Raw genomic sequence first — 15,087 nt, 5'->3', positions numbered from 1 at the left:
TTTTCTTTTTGTTTTAGACAACAATTCATGCACTGTTAAATATGTTTAAGAAAGTTGCAAGTGAAAATCTATGTCTATGACTGAGTTTGCATTACTGCTTATTTTGACCTCTGCTGGCTCTGAAAAGCTCATTTTCAACGTTCAATTCAGAATGTGATAAAACCAGTTACAGCTACTAAAATGCATCATTCTTTTTGTTTTAGACAACATTTCATGCACTGTTAAACATGTTAAAGCAAGTTGCAAGTGGAAATCTATGTCTATGACTGAGTTTGCATAACTGCTTATTTTGACCTCTGCTGGCTCTGAAAAGCTCATTTTCAACGTTCAATTCAGAATGTGATAAAACCAGATCCAGCTACTAAAATGCATCAAACTTTTTGTTTTAGACAACATTTCATGCACTGTTAAACATGTTAAAGCAAGTTGCAAGTGAAAATCTATGTATATGACTGTTTGCTTTACTGCTTATTTTGACCTCTGCTGGCTCTGAAAAGCTCATTTTCAACGTTCAATTCAGAATGTGATAAAACCAGATCCAGCTACTAAAATGCATCAAACTTTTTGTTTTAGACAACATTTCATGCACTGTTAAACATGTTAAAGCAAATTGCAAGTGGAAATCTATGTCTATGACTGAGTTTGCATTACTGCTTATTTTGACCTCTGCTGGCTCTGAAAAGCTCATTTTCAACGTTCAATTCAGAATGTGATAAAACCAGATCCAGCCACTAAAAAAGCATTTTCTTTTTGTTTTAGACAACATTTCATGCACTGTTAAACATGTTAAAGCAAGTTGCAAGTGAAAATCTATGTCTATGACTGAGTTTGCATTACTGCTTATTTTGACCTCTGCTGGCTCTGAAAAGCTCATTTTCAACGTTCAATTCAGAATGTGATAAAACCAGATACAGCTACTAAAATGCATCATTCTTTTTGTTTTAGACAACATTTCATGCACTGTTAAACATGTTAAAGCAAGTTGCAAGTGGAAATCTATGTCTATGACTGAGTTTGCATAACTGCTTATTTTGACCTCTGCTGGCTCTGAAAAGCTCATTTTCAACGTTCAATTCAGAATGTGATAAAACCAGATCCAGCTACTAAAATGCATCATTCTTTTTGTTTTAGACAACATTTCATGCACTGTTAAACATGTTAAAGCAAGTTGCAAGTGGAAATCTATGTCTATGACTGAGTTTGCATAACTGCTTATTTTGACCTCTGCTGGCTCTGAAAAGCTCATTTTCAACGTTCAATTCAGAATGTGATAAAACCAGATCCAGCTACTAAAATGCATCATTCTTTTTGTTTTAGACAACATTTCATGCACTGTTAAACATGTTAAAGCAAGTTGCAAATGAAAATCTATGTCTATGACTGAGTTTGCATTACTGCTTATTTTGACCTCTGCTGGCTCTGAAAAGCTCATTTTCAACGTTCAATTCAGAATGTAATAAAACCAGATCCAGCCACTAAAAAGCATTTTCTTTTTGTTTTAGACAACAATTCATGCACTGTTAAATATGTTTAAGAAAGTTGCAAGTGAAAATCTATGTCTATGACTGAGTTTGCATTACTGCTTATTTTGACCTCTGCTGGCTCTGAAAAGCTCATTTTCAACGTTCAATTCAGAATGTGATAAAACCAGTTACAGCTACTAAAATGCATCATTCTTTTTGTTTTAGACAACATTTCATGCACTGTTAAACATGTTAAAGCAAGTTGCAAGTGGAAATCTATGTCTATGACTGAGTTTGCATAACTGCTTATTTTGACCTCTGCTGGCTCTGAAAAGCTCATTTTCAACGTTCAATTCAGAATGTGATAAAACCAGATCCAGCTACTAAAATGCATCATTCTTTTTGTTTTAGACAACATTTCATGCACTGTTAAACATGTTAAAGCAAGTTGCAAATGAAAATCTATGTCTATGACTGAGTTTGCATTACTGCTTATTTTGACCTCTGCTGGCTCTGAAAAGCTCATTTTCAACGTTCAATTCAGAATGTGATAAAACCAGATCCAGCCACTAAAAAGCATTTTCTTTTTGTTTTAGACAACAATTCATGCACTGTTAAATATGTTTAAGAAAGTTGCAAGTGAAAATCTATGTCTATGACTGAGTTTGCATTACTGCTTATTTTGACCACTGCTGGCTCTGAAAAGCTCATTTTCAACGTGCAATTCAGAATGTGATAAAACCAGATCCAGCTACTAAAATGCATCATTCTTTTTGTTTTAGACAATATTTAATGCATTGTTAAACATGTTAAAGCAAGTTGCAAGTGAAAATCTATGTCTATGACTGAGTTTGCATTACTGCTTATTTTGACCTCTGCTGGCTCTGAAAAGCTCATTTTCAACGTTCAATTCAGAATGTGATAAAACCAGATCCAGCTACTAAAATGCATCAAACTTTTTGTTTTAGACAACATTTCATGCACTGTTAAACATGTTAAAGCAAGTTGCAAGTGAAAATCTATGTATATGACTGAGTTTGCATTACTGCTTATTTTGACCTCTGCTGGCTCTGAAAAGCTCATTTTCAACGTTCAATTCAGAATGTGATAAAACCAGATCCAGCTACTAAAATGCATCAAACTTTTTGTTTTAGACAACATTTCATGCACTGTTAAACATGTTAAAGCAAATTGCAAGTGAAAATCTATGTCTATGACTGAGTTTGCATTACTGCTTATTTTGACCTCTGCTGGCTCTGAAAAGCTCATTTTCAACGTTCAATTCAGAATGTGATAAAACCAGATACAGCTACTAAAATGCATCATTCTTTTTGTTTTAGACAACATTTCATGCACTGTTAAACATGTTAAAGCAAGTTGCAAGTGGAAATCTATGTCTATGACTGAGTTTGCATAACTGCTTATTTTGACCTCTGCTGGCTCTGAAAAGCTCATTTTCAACGTTCAATTCAGAATGTGATAAAACCAGATCCAGCTACTAAAATGCATCAAACTTTTTGTTTTAGACAACATTTCATGCACTGTTAAACATGTTAAAGCAAGTTGCAAGTGAAAATCTATGTATATGACTGAGTTTGCTTTACTGCTTATTTTGACCTCTGCTGGCTCTGAAAAGCTCATTTTCAACGTTCAATTCAGAATGTGATAAAACCAGATCCAGCTACTAAAATGCATCAAACTTTTTGTTTTAGACAACATTTCATGCACTGTTAAACATGTTAAAGCAAATTGCAAGTGAAAATCTATGTCTATGACTGAGTTTGCATAACTGCTTATTTTGACCTCTGCTGGCTCTGAAAAGCTCATTTTCAACGTTCAATTCAGAATGTGATAAAACCAGATCCAGCTACTAAAATGCATCAAACTTTTTGTTTTAGACAACATTTCATGCACTGTTAAACATGTTAAAGCAAGTTGCAAGTGAAAATCTATGTATATGACTGAGTTTGCTTTACTGCTTATTTTGACCTCTGCTGGCTCTGAAAAGCTCATTTTCAACGTTCAATTCAGAATGTGATAAAACCAGATCCAGCTACTAAAATGCATCAAACTTTTTGTTTTAGACAACATTTCATGCACTGTTAAACATGTCAAAGCATATTGCAAGTGGAAATCTATGTCTATGACTGAGTTTGCATTACTGCTTATTTTGACCTCTGCTGGCTCTGAAAAGCTCATTTTCAACGTTCAATTCAGAATGTGATAAAACCAGATCCAGCCACTAAAAAAGCATTTTCTTTTTGTTTTAGACAACATTTCATGCACTGTTAAACATGTTAAAGCAAGTTGCAAGTGAAAATCTATGTCTATGACTGAGTTTGCATTACTGCTTATTTTGACCTCTGCTGGCTCTGAAAAGCTCATTTTCAACGTTCAATTCAGAATGTGATAAAACCAGATACAGCTACTAAAATGCATCATTCTTTTTGTTTTAGACAACATTTCATGCACTGTTAAACATGTTAAAGCAAGTTGCAAGTGGAAATCTATGTCTATGACTGAGTTTGCATAACTGCTTATTTTGACCTCTGCTGGCTCTGAAAAGCTCATTTTCAACGTTCAATTCAGAATGTGATAAAACCAGATCCAGCTACTAAAATGCATCATTCTTTTTGTTTTAGACAACATTTCATGCACTGTTAAACATGTTAAAGCAAGTTGCAAGTGGAAATCTATGTCTATGACTGAGTTTGCATTACTGCTTATTTTGACCTCTGCTGGCTCTGAAAAGCTCATTTTCAACGTTCAATTCAGAATGTAATAAAACCAGATCCAGCCACTAAAAAGCATTTTCTTTTTGTTTTAGACAACAATTCATGCACTGTTAAATATGTTTAAGAAAGTTGCAAGTGAAAATCTATGTCTATGACTGAGTTTGCATTACTGCTTATTTTGACCTCTGCTGGCTCTGAAAAGCTCATTTTCAACGTTCAATTCAGAATGTGATAAAACCAGTTACAGCTACTAAAATGCATCATTCTTTTTGTTTTAGACAACATTTCATGCACTGTTAAACATGTTAAAGCAAGTTGCAAGTGGAAATCTATGTCTATGACTGAGTTTGCATAACTGCTTATTTTGACCTCTGCTGGCTCTGAAAAGCTCATTTTCAACGTTCAATTCAGAATGTGATAAAACCAGATCCAGCTACTAAAATGCATCAAACTTTTTGTTTTAGACAACATTTCATGCACTGTTAAACATGTTAAAGCAAGTTGCAAGTGAAAATCTATGTATATGACTGTTTGCTTTACTGCTTATTTTGACCTCTGCTGGCTCTGAAAAGCTCATTTTCAACGTTCAATTCAGAATGTGATAAAACCAGATCCAGCTACTAAAATGCATCAAACTTTTTGTTTTAGACAACATTTCATGCACTGTTAAACATGTTAAAGCAAATTGCAAGTGGAAATCTATGTCTATGACTGAGTTTGCATTACTGCTTATTTTGACCTCTGCTGGCTCTGAAAAGCTCATTTTCAACGTTCAATTCAGAATGTGATAAAACCAGATCCAGCCACTAAAAAAGCATTTTCTTTTTGTTTTAGACAACATTTCATGCACTGTTAAACATGTTAAAGCAAGTTGCAAGTGAAAATCTATGTCTATGACTGAGTTTGCATTACTGCTTATTTTGACCTCTGCTGGCTCTGAAAAGCTCATTTTCAACGTTCAATTCAGAATGTGATAAAACCAGATACAGCTACTAAAATGCATCATTCTTTTTGTTTTAGACAACATTTCATGCACTGTTAAACATGTTAAAGCAAGTTGCAAGTGGAAATCTATGTCTATGACTGAGTTTGCATAACTGCTTATTTTGACCTCTGCTGGCTCTGAAAAGCTCATTTTCAACGTTCAATTCAGAATGTGATAAAACCAGATCCAGCTACTAAAATGCATCAAACTTTTTGTTTTAGACAACATTTCATGCACTGTTAAACATGTTAAAGCAAATTGCAAGTGAAAATCTATGTCTATGACTGAGTTTGCATAACTGCTTATTTTGACCTCTGCTGGCTCTGAAAAGCTCATTTTCAACGTTCAATTCAGAATGTGATAAAACCAGATCCAGCTACTAAAATGCATCAAACTTTTTGTTTTAGACAACATTTCATGCACTGTTAAACATGTTAAAGCAAGTTGCAAGTGAAAATCTATGTATATGACTGAGTTTGCTTTACTGCTTATTTTGACCTCTGCTGGCTCTGAAAAGCTCATTTTCAACGTTCAATTCAGAATGTGATAAAACCAGATCCAGCTACTAAAATGCATCAAACTTTTTGTTTTAGACAACATTTCATGCACTGTTAAACATGTTAAAGCATATTGCAAGTGGAAATCTATGTCTATGACTGAGTTTGCATTACTGCTTATTTTGACCTCTGCTGGCTCTGAAAAGCTCATTTTCAACGTTCAATTCAGAATGTGATAAAACCAGATCCAGCCACTAAAAAAGCATTTTCTTTTTGTTTTAGACAACATTTCATGCACTGTTAAACATGTTAAAGCAAGTTGCAAGTGAAAATCTATGTCTATGACTGAGTTTGCATTACTGCTTATTTTGACCTCTGCTGGCTCTGAAAAGCTCATTTTCAACGTTCAATTCAGAATGTGATAAAACCAGATACAGCTACTAAAATGCATCATTCTTTTTGTTTTAGACAACATTTCATGCACTGTTAAACATGTTAAAGCAAGTTGCAAGTGGAAATCTATGTCTATGACTGAGTTTGCATAACTGCTTATTTTGACCTCTGCTGGCTCTGAAAAGCTCATTTTCAACGTTCAATTCAGAATGTGATAAAACCAGATCCAGCTACTAAAATGCATCATTCTTTTTGTTTTAGACAACATTTCATGCACTGTTAAACATGTTAAAGCAAGTTGCAAGTGGAAATCTATGTCTATGACTGAGTTTGCATTACTGCTTATTTTGACCTCTGCTGGCTCTGAAAAGCTCATTTTCAACGTTCAATTCAGAATGTAATAAAACCAGATCCAGCCACTAAAAAGCATTTTCTTTTTGTTTTAGACAACAATTCATGCACTGTTAAATATGTTTAAGAAAGTTGCAAGTGAAAATCTATGTCTATGACTGAGTTTGCATTACTGCTTATTTTGACCTCTGCTGGCTCTGAAAAGCTCATTTTCAACGTTCAATTCAGAATGTGATAAAACCAGTTACAGCTACTAAAATGCATCATTCTTTTTGTTTTAGACAACATTTCATGCACTGTTAAACATGTTAAAGCAAGTTGCAAGTGGAAATCTATGTCTATGACTGAGTTTGCATAACTGCTTATTTTGACCTCTGCTGGCTCTGAAAAGCTCATTTTCAACGTTCAATTCAGAATGTGATAAAACCAGATCCAGCTACTAAAAAGCATTTTCTTTTTGTTTTAGACAACAATTCATGCACTGTTAAATATGTTTAAGAAAGTTGCAAGTGAAAATCTATGTCTATGACTGAGTTTGCATTACTGCTTATTTTGACCTCTGCTGGCTCTGAAAAGCTCATTTTCAACGTTCAATTCAGAATGTGATAAAACCAGTTACAGCTACTAAAATGCATCATTCTTTTTGTTTTAGACAACATTTCATGCACTGTTAAACATGTTAAAGCAAGTTGCAAGTGGAAATCTATGTCTATGACTGAGTTTGCATAACTGCTTATTTTGACCTCTGCTGGCTCTGAAAAGCTCATTTTCAACGTTCAATTCAGAATGTGATAAAACCAGATCCAGCTACTAAAATGCATCAAACTTTTTGTTTTAGACAACATTTCATGCACTGTTAAACATGTTAAAGCAAGTTGCAAGTGAAAATCTATGTATATGACTGTTTGCTTTACTGCTTATTTTGACCTCTGCTGGCTCTGAAAAGCTCATTTTCAACGTTCAATTCAGAATGTGATAAAACCAGATCCAGCTACTAAAATGCATCAAACTTTTTGTTTTAGACAACATTTCATGCACTGTTAAACATGTTAAAGCAAATTGCAAGTGGAAATCTATGTCTATGACTGAGTTTGCATTACTGCTTATTTTGACCTCTGCTGGCTCTGAAAAGCTCATTTTCAACGTTCAATTCAGAATGTGATAAAACCAGATCCAGCCACTAAAAAAGCATTTTCTTTTTGTTTTAGACAACATTTCATGCACTGTTAAACATGTTAAAGCAAGTTGCAAGTGAAAATCTATGTCTATGACTGAGTTTGCATTACTGCTTATTTTGACCTCTGCTGGCTCTGAAAAGCTCATTTTCAACGTTCAATTCAGAATGTGATAAAACCAGATACAGCTACTAAAATGCATCATTCTTTTTGTTTTAGACAACATTTCATGCACTGTTAAACATGTTAAAGCAAGTTGCAAGTGGAAATCTATGTCTATGACTGAGTTTGCATAACTGCTTATTTTGACCTCTGCTGGCTCTGAAAAGCTCATTTTCAACGTTCAATTCAGAATGTGATAAAACCAGATCCAGCTACTAAAATGCATCATTCTTTTTGTTTTAGACAACATTTCATGCACTGTTAAACATGTTAAAGCAAGTTGCAAGTGGAAATCTATGTCTATGACTGAGTTTGCATAACTGCTTATTTTGACCTCTGCTGGCTCTGAAAAGCTCATTTTCAACGTTCAATTCAGAATGTGATAAAACCAGATCCAGCTACTAAAATGCATCATTCTTTTTGTTTTAGACAACATTTCATGCACTGTTAAACATGTTAAAGCAAGTTGCAAATGAAAATCTATGTCTATGACTGAGTTTGCATTACTGCTTATTTTGACCTCTGCTGGCTCTGAAAAGCTCATTTTCAACGTTCAATTCAGAATGTAATAAAACCAGATCCAGCCACTAAAAAGCATTTTCTTTTTGTTTTAGACAACAATTCATGCACTGTTAAATATGTTTAAGAAAGTTGCAAGTGGAAATCTATGTCTATGACTGAGTTTGCATAACTGCTTATTTTGACCTCTGCTGGCTCTGAAAAGCTCATTTTCAACGTTCAATTCAGAATGTGATAAAACCAGATCCAGCTACTAAAATGCATCAAACTTTTTGTTTTAGACAACATTTCATGCACTGTTAAACATGTTAAAGCAAATTGCAAGTGAAAATCTATGTCTATGACTGAGTTTGCATAACTGCTTATTTTGACCTCTGCTGGCTCTGAAAAGCTCATTTTCAACGTTCAATTCAGAATGTGATAAAACCAGATCCAGCTACTAAAATGCATCAAACTTTTTGTTTTAGACAACATTTCATGCACTGTTAAACATGTTAAAGCAAGTTGCAAGTGAAAATCTATGTATATGACTGAGTTTGCTTTACTGCTTATTTTGACCTCTGCTGGCTCTGAAAAGCTCATTTTCAACGTTCAATTCAGAATGTGATAAAACCAGATCCAGCTACTAAAATGCATCAAACTTTTTGTTTTAGACAACATTTCATGCACTGTTAAACATGTTAAAGCATATTGCAAGTGGAAATCTATGTCTATGACTGAGTTTGCATTACTGCTTATTTTGACCTCTGCTGGCTCTGAAAAGCTCATTTTCAACGTTCAATTCAGAATGTGATAAAACCAGATCCAGCCACTAAAAAAGCATTTTCTTTTTGTTTTAGACAACATTTCATGCACTGTTAAACATGTTAAAGCAAGTTGCAAGTGAAAATCTATGTCTATGACTGAGTTTGCATTACTGCTTATTTTGACCTCTGCTGGCTCTGAAAAGCTCATTTTCAACGTTCAATTCAGAATGTGATAAAACCAGATCCAGCTACTAAAATGCATCAAACTTTTTGTTTTAGACAACATTTCATGCACTGTTAAACATGTTAAAGCAAGTTGCAAGTGAAAATCTATGTATATGACTGAGTTTGCTTTACTGCTTATTTTGACCTCTGCTGGCTCTGAAAAGCTCATTTTCAACGTTCAATTCAGAATGTGATAAAACCAGATCCAGCTACTAAAATGCATCAAACTTTTTGTTTTAGACAACATTTCATGCACTGTTAAACATGTTAAAGCATATTGCAAGTGGAAATCTATGTCTATGACTGAGTTTGCATTACTGCTTATTTTGACCTCTGCTGGCTCTGAAAAGCTCATTTTCAACGTTCAATTCAGAATGTGATAAAACCAGATCCAGCCACTAAAAAAGCATTTTCTTTTTGTTTTAGACAACATTTCATGCACTGTTAAACATGTTAAAGCAAGTTGCAAGTGAAAATCTATGTCTATGACTGAGTTTGCATTACTGCTTATTTTGACCTCTGCTGGCTCTGAAAAGCTCATTTTCAACGTTCAATTCAGAATGTGATAAAACCAGATACAGCTACTAAAATGCATCATTCTTTTTGTTTTAGACAACATTTCATGCACTGTTAAACATGTTAAAGCAAGTTGCAAGTGGAAATCTATGTCTATGACTGAGTTTGCATAACTGCTTATTTTGACCTCTGCTGGCTCTGAAAAGCTCATTTTCAACGTTCAATTCAGAATGTGATAAAACCAGATCCAGCTACTAAAATGCATCATTCTTTTTGTTTTAGACAACATTTCATGCACTGTTAAACATGTTAAAGCAAGTTGCAAGTGGAAATCTATGTCTATGACTGAGTTTGCATTACTGCTTATTTTGACCTCTGCTGGCTCTGAAAAGCTCATTTTCAACGTTCAATTCAGAATGTAATAAAACCAGATCCAGCCACTAAAAAGCATTTTCTTTTTGTTTTAGACAACAATTCATGCACTGTTAAATATGTTTAAGAAAGTTGCAAGTGAAAATCTATGTCTATGACTGAGTTTGCATTACTGCTTATTTTGACCTCTGCTGGCTCTGAAAAGCTCATTTTCAACGTTCAATTCAGAATGTGATAAAACCAGTTACAGCTACTAAAATGCATCATTCTTTTTGTTTTAGACAACATTTCATGCACTGTTAAACATGTTAAAGCAAGTTGCAAGTGGAAATCTATGTCTATGACTGAGTTTGCATAACTGCTTATTTTGACCTCTGCTGGCTCTGAAAAGCTCATTTTCAACGTTCAATTCAGAATGTGATAAAACCAGATCCAGCTACTAAAAAGCATTTTCTTTTTGTTTTAGACAACAATTCATGCACTGTTAAATATGTTTAAGAAAGTTGCAAGTGAAAATCTATGTCTATGACTGAGTTTGCATTACTGCTTATTTTGACCTCTGCTGGCTCTGAAAAGCTCATTTTCAACGTTCAATTCAGAATGTGATAAAACCAGTTACAGCTACTAAAATGCATCATTCTTTTTGTTTTAGACAACATTTCATGCACTGTTAAACATGTTAAAGCAAGTTGCAAGTGGAAATCTATGTCTATGACTGAGTTTGCATAACTGCTTATTTTGACCTCTGCTGGCTCTGAAAAGCTCATTTTCAACGTTCAATTCAGAATGTGATAAAACCAGATCCAGCTACTAAAATGCATCAAACTTTTTGTTTTAGACAACATTTCATGCACTGTTAAACATGTTAAAGCAAGTTGCAAGTGAAAATCTATGTATATGACTGTTTGCTTTACTGCTTATTTTGACCTCTGCTGGCTCTGAAAAGCTCATTTTCAACGTTCAATTCAGAATGTGATAAAACCAGATCCAGCTACTAAAATGCATCAAACTTTTTGTTTTAGACAACATTTCATGCACTGTTAAACATGTTAAAGCAAATTGCAAGTGGAAATCTATGTCTATGACTGAGTTTGCATTACTGCTTATTTTGACCTCTGCTGGCTCTGAAAAGCTCATTTTCAACGTTCAATTCAGAATGTGATAAAACCAGATCCAGCCACTAAAAAAGCATTTTCTTTTTGTTTTAGACAACATTTCATGCACTGTTAAACATGTTAAAGCAAGTTGCAAGTGAAAATCTATGTCTATGACTGAGTTTGCATTACTGCTTATTTTGACCTCTGCTGGCTCTGAAAAGCTCATTTTCAACGTTCAATTCAGAATGTGATAAAACCAGATACAGCTACTAAAATGCATCATTCTTTTTGTTTTAGACAACATTTCATGCACTGTTAAACATGTTAAAGCAAGTTGCAAGTGGAAATCTATGTCTATGACTGAGTTTGCATAACTGCTTATTTTGACCTCTGCTGGCTCTGAAAAGCTCATTTTCAACGTTCAATTCAGAATGTGATAAAACCAGATCCAGCTACTAAAATGCATCATTCTTTTTGTTTTAGACAACATTTCATGCACTGTTAAACATGTTAAAGCAAGTTGCAAGTGGAAATCTATGTCTATGACTGAGTTTGCATAACTGCTTATTTTGACCTCTGCTGGCTCTGAAAAGCTCATTTTCAACGTTCAATTCAGAATGTGATAAAACCAGATCCAGCTACTAAAATGCATCATTCTTTTTGTTTTAGACAACATTTCATGCACTGTTAAACATGTTAAAGCAAGTTGCAAATGAAAATCTATGTCTATGACTGAGTTTGCATTACTGCTTATTTTGACCTCTGCTGGCTCTGAAAAGCTCATTTTCAACGTTCAATTCAGAATGTAATAAAACCAGATCCAGCCACTAAAAAGCATTTTCTTTTTGTTTTAGACAACAATTCATGCACTGTTAAATATGTTTAAGAAAGTTGCAAGTGAAAATCTATGTCTATGACTGAGTTTGCATTACTGCTTATTTTGACCTCTGCTGGCTCTGAAAAGCTCATTTTCAACGTTCAATTCAGAATGTGATAAAACCAGTTACAGCTACTAAAATGCATCATTCTTTTTGTTTTAGACAACATTTCATGCACTGTTAAACATGTTAAAGCAAGTTGCAAGTGGAAATCTATGTCTATGACTGAGTTTGCATAACTGCTTATTTTGACCTCTGCTGGCTCTGAAAAGCTCATTTTCAACGTTCAATTCAGAATGTGATAAAACCAGATCCAGCTACTAAAATGCATCATTCTTTTTGTTTTAGACAACATTTCATGCACTGTTAAACATGTTAAAGCAAGTTGCAAATGAAAATCTATGTCTATGACTGAGTTTGCATTACTGCTTATTTTGACCTCTGCTGGCTCTGAAAAGCTCATTTTCAACGTTCAATTCAGAATGTGATAAAACCAGATCCAGCCACTAAAAAGCATTTTCTTTTTGTTTTAGACAACAATTCATGCACTGTTAAATATGTTTAAGAAAGTTGCAAGTGAAAATCTATGTCTATGACTGAGTTTGCATTACTGCTTATTTTGACCACTGCTGGCTCTGAAAAGCTCATTTTCAACGTGCAATTCAGAATGTGATAAAACCAGATCCAGCTACTAAAATGCATCATTCTTTTTGTTTTAGACAATATTTAATGCATTGTTAAACATGTTAAAGCAAGTTGCAAGTGAAAATCTATGTCTATGACTGAGTTTGCATTACTGCTTATTTTGACCTCTGCTGGCTCTGAAAAGCTCATTTTCAACGTTCAATTCAGAATGTGATAAAACCAGATCCAGCTACTAAAATGCATCAAACTTTTTGTTTTAGACAACATTTCATGCACTGTTAAACATGTTAAAGCAAGTTGCAAGTGAAAATCTATGTATATGACTGAGTTTGCATTACTGCTTATTTTGACCTCTGCTGGCTCTGAAAAGCTCATTTTCAACGTTCAATTCAGAATGTGATAAAACCAGATCCAGCTACTAAAATGCATCAAACTTTTTGTTTTAGACAACATTTCATGCACTGTTAAACATGTTAAAGCAAATTGCAAGTGAAAATCTATGTCTATGACTGAGTTTGCATTACTGCTTATTTTGACCTCTGCTGGCTCTGAAAAGCTCATTTTCAACGTTCAATTCAGAATGTGATAAAACCAGATACAGCTACTAAAATGCATCATTCTTTTTGTTTTAGACAACATTTCATGCACTGTTAAACATGTTAAAGCAAGTTGCAAGTGGAAATCTATGTCTATGACTGAGTTTGCATAACTGCTTATTTTGACCTCTGCTGGCTCTGAAAAGCTCATTTTCAACGTTCAATTCAGAATGTGATAAAACCAGATCCAGCTACTAAAATGCATCAAACTTTTTGTTTTAGACAACATTTCATGCACTGTTAAACATGTTAAAGCAAGTTGCAAGTGAAAATCTATGTATATGACTGAGTTTGCTTTACTGCTTATTTTGACCTCTGCTGGCTCTGAAAAGCTCATTTTCAACGTTCAATTCAGAATGTGATAAAACCAGATCCAGCTACTAAAATGCATCAAACTTTTTGTTTTAGACAACATTTCATGCACTGTTAAACATGTTAAAGCAAATTGCAAGTGAAAATCTATGTCTATGACTGAGTTTGCATAACTGCTTATTTTGACCTCTGCTGGCTCTGAAAAGCTCATTTTCAACGTTCAATTCAGAATGTGATAAAACCAGATCCAGCTACTAAAATGCATCAAACTTTTTGTTTTAGACAACATTTCATGCACTGTTAAACATGTTAAAGCAAGTTGCAAGTGAAAATCTATGTATATGACTGAGTTTGCTTTACTGCTTATTTTGACCTCTGCTGGCTCTGAAAAGCTCATTTTCAACGTTCAATTCAGAATGTGATAAAACCAGATCCAGCTACTAAAATGCATCAAACTTTTTGTTTTAGACAACATTTCATGCACTGTTAAACATGTTAAAGCATATTGCAAGTGGAAATCTATGTCTATGACTGAGTTTGCATTACTGCTTATTTTGACCTCTGCTGGCTCTGAAAAGCTCATTTTCAACGTTCAATTCAGAATGTGATAAAACCAGATCCAGCCACTAAAAAAGCATTTTCTTTTTGTTTTAGACAACATTTCATGCACTGTTAAACATGTTAAAGCAAGTTGCAAGTGAAAATCTATGTCTATGACTGAGTTTGCATTACTGCTTATTTTGACCTCTGCTGGCTCTGAAAAGCTCATTTTCAACGTTCAATTCAGAATGTGATAAAACCAGATACAGCTACTAAAATGCATCATTCTTTTTGTTTTAGACAACATTTCATGCACTGTTAAACATGTTAAAGCAAGTTGCAAGTGGAAATCTATGTCTATGACTGAGTTTGCATAACTGCTTATTTTGACCTCTGCTGGCTCTGAAAAGCTCATTTTCAACGTTCAATTCAGAATGTGATAAAACCAGATCCAGCTACTAAAATGCATCATTCTTTTTGTTTTAGACAACATTTCATGCACTGTTAAACATGTTAAAGCAAGTTGCAAGTGGAAATCTATGTCTATGACTGAGTTTGCATTACTGCTTATTTTGACCTCTGCTGGCTCTGAAAAGCTCATTTTCAACGTTCAATTCAGAATGTAATAAAACCAGATCCAGCCACTAAAAAGCATTTTCTTTTTGTTTTAGACAACAATTCATGCACTGTTAAATATGTTTAAGAAAGTTGCAAGTGAAAATCTATGTCTATGACTGAGTTTGCATTACTGCTTATTTTGACCTCTGCTGGCTCTGAAAAGCTCATTTTCAACGTTCAATTCAGAATGTGATAAAACCAGTTACAGCTACTAAAATGCATCATTCTTTTTGTTTTAGACAACATTTCATGCACTGTTAAA

Source organism: Danio rerio, chromosome 23 (genome assembly GCF_052040795.2).
Source record: "Danio rerio strain M-AB ecotype USA chromosome 23, GRCz13ab, whole genome shotgun sequence".
Lineage (NCBI taxonomy): Eukaryota > Metazoa > Chordata > Actinopteri > Cypriniformes > Danionidae > Danio > Danio rerio.
This window is presented reverse-complemented; position numbering follows the sequence as displayed.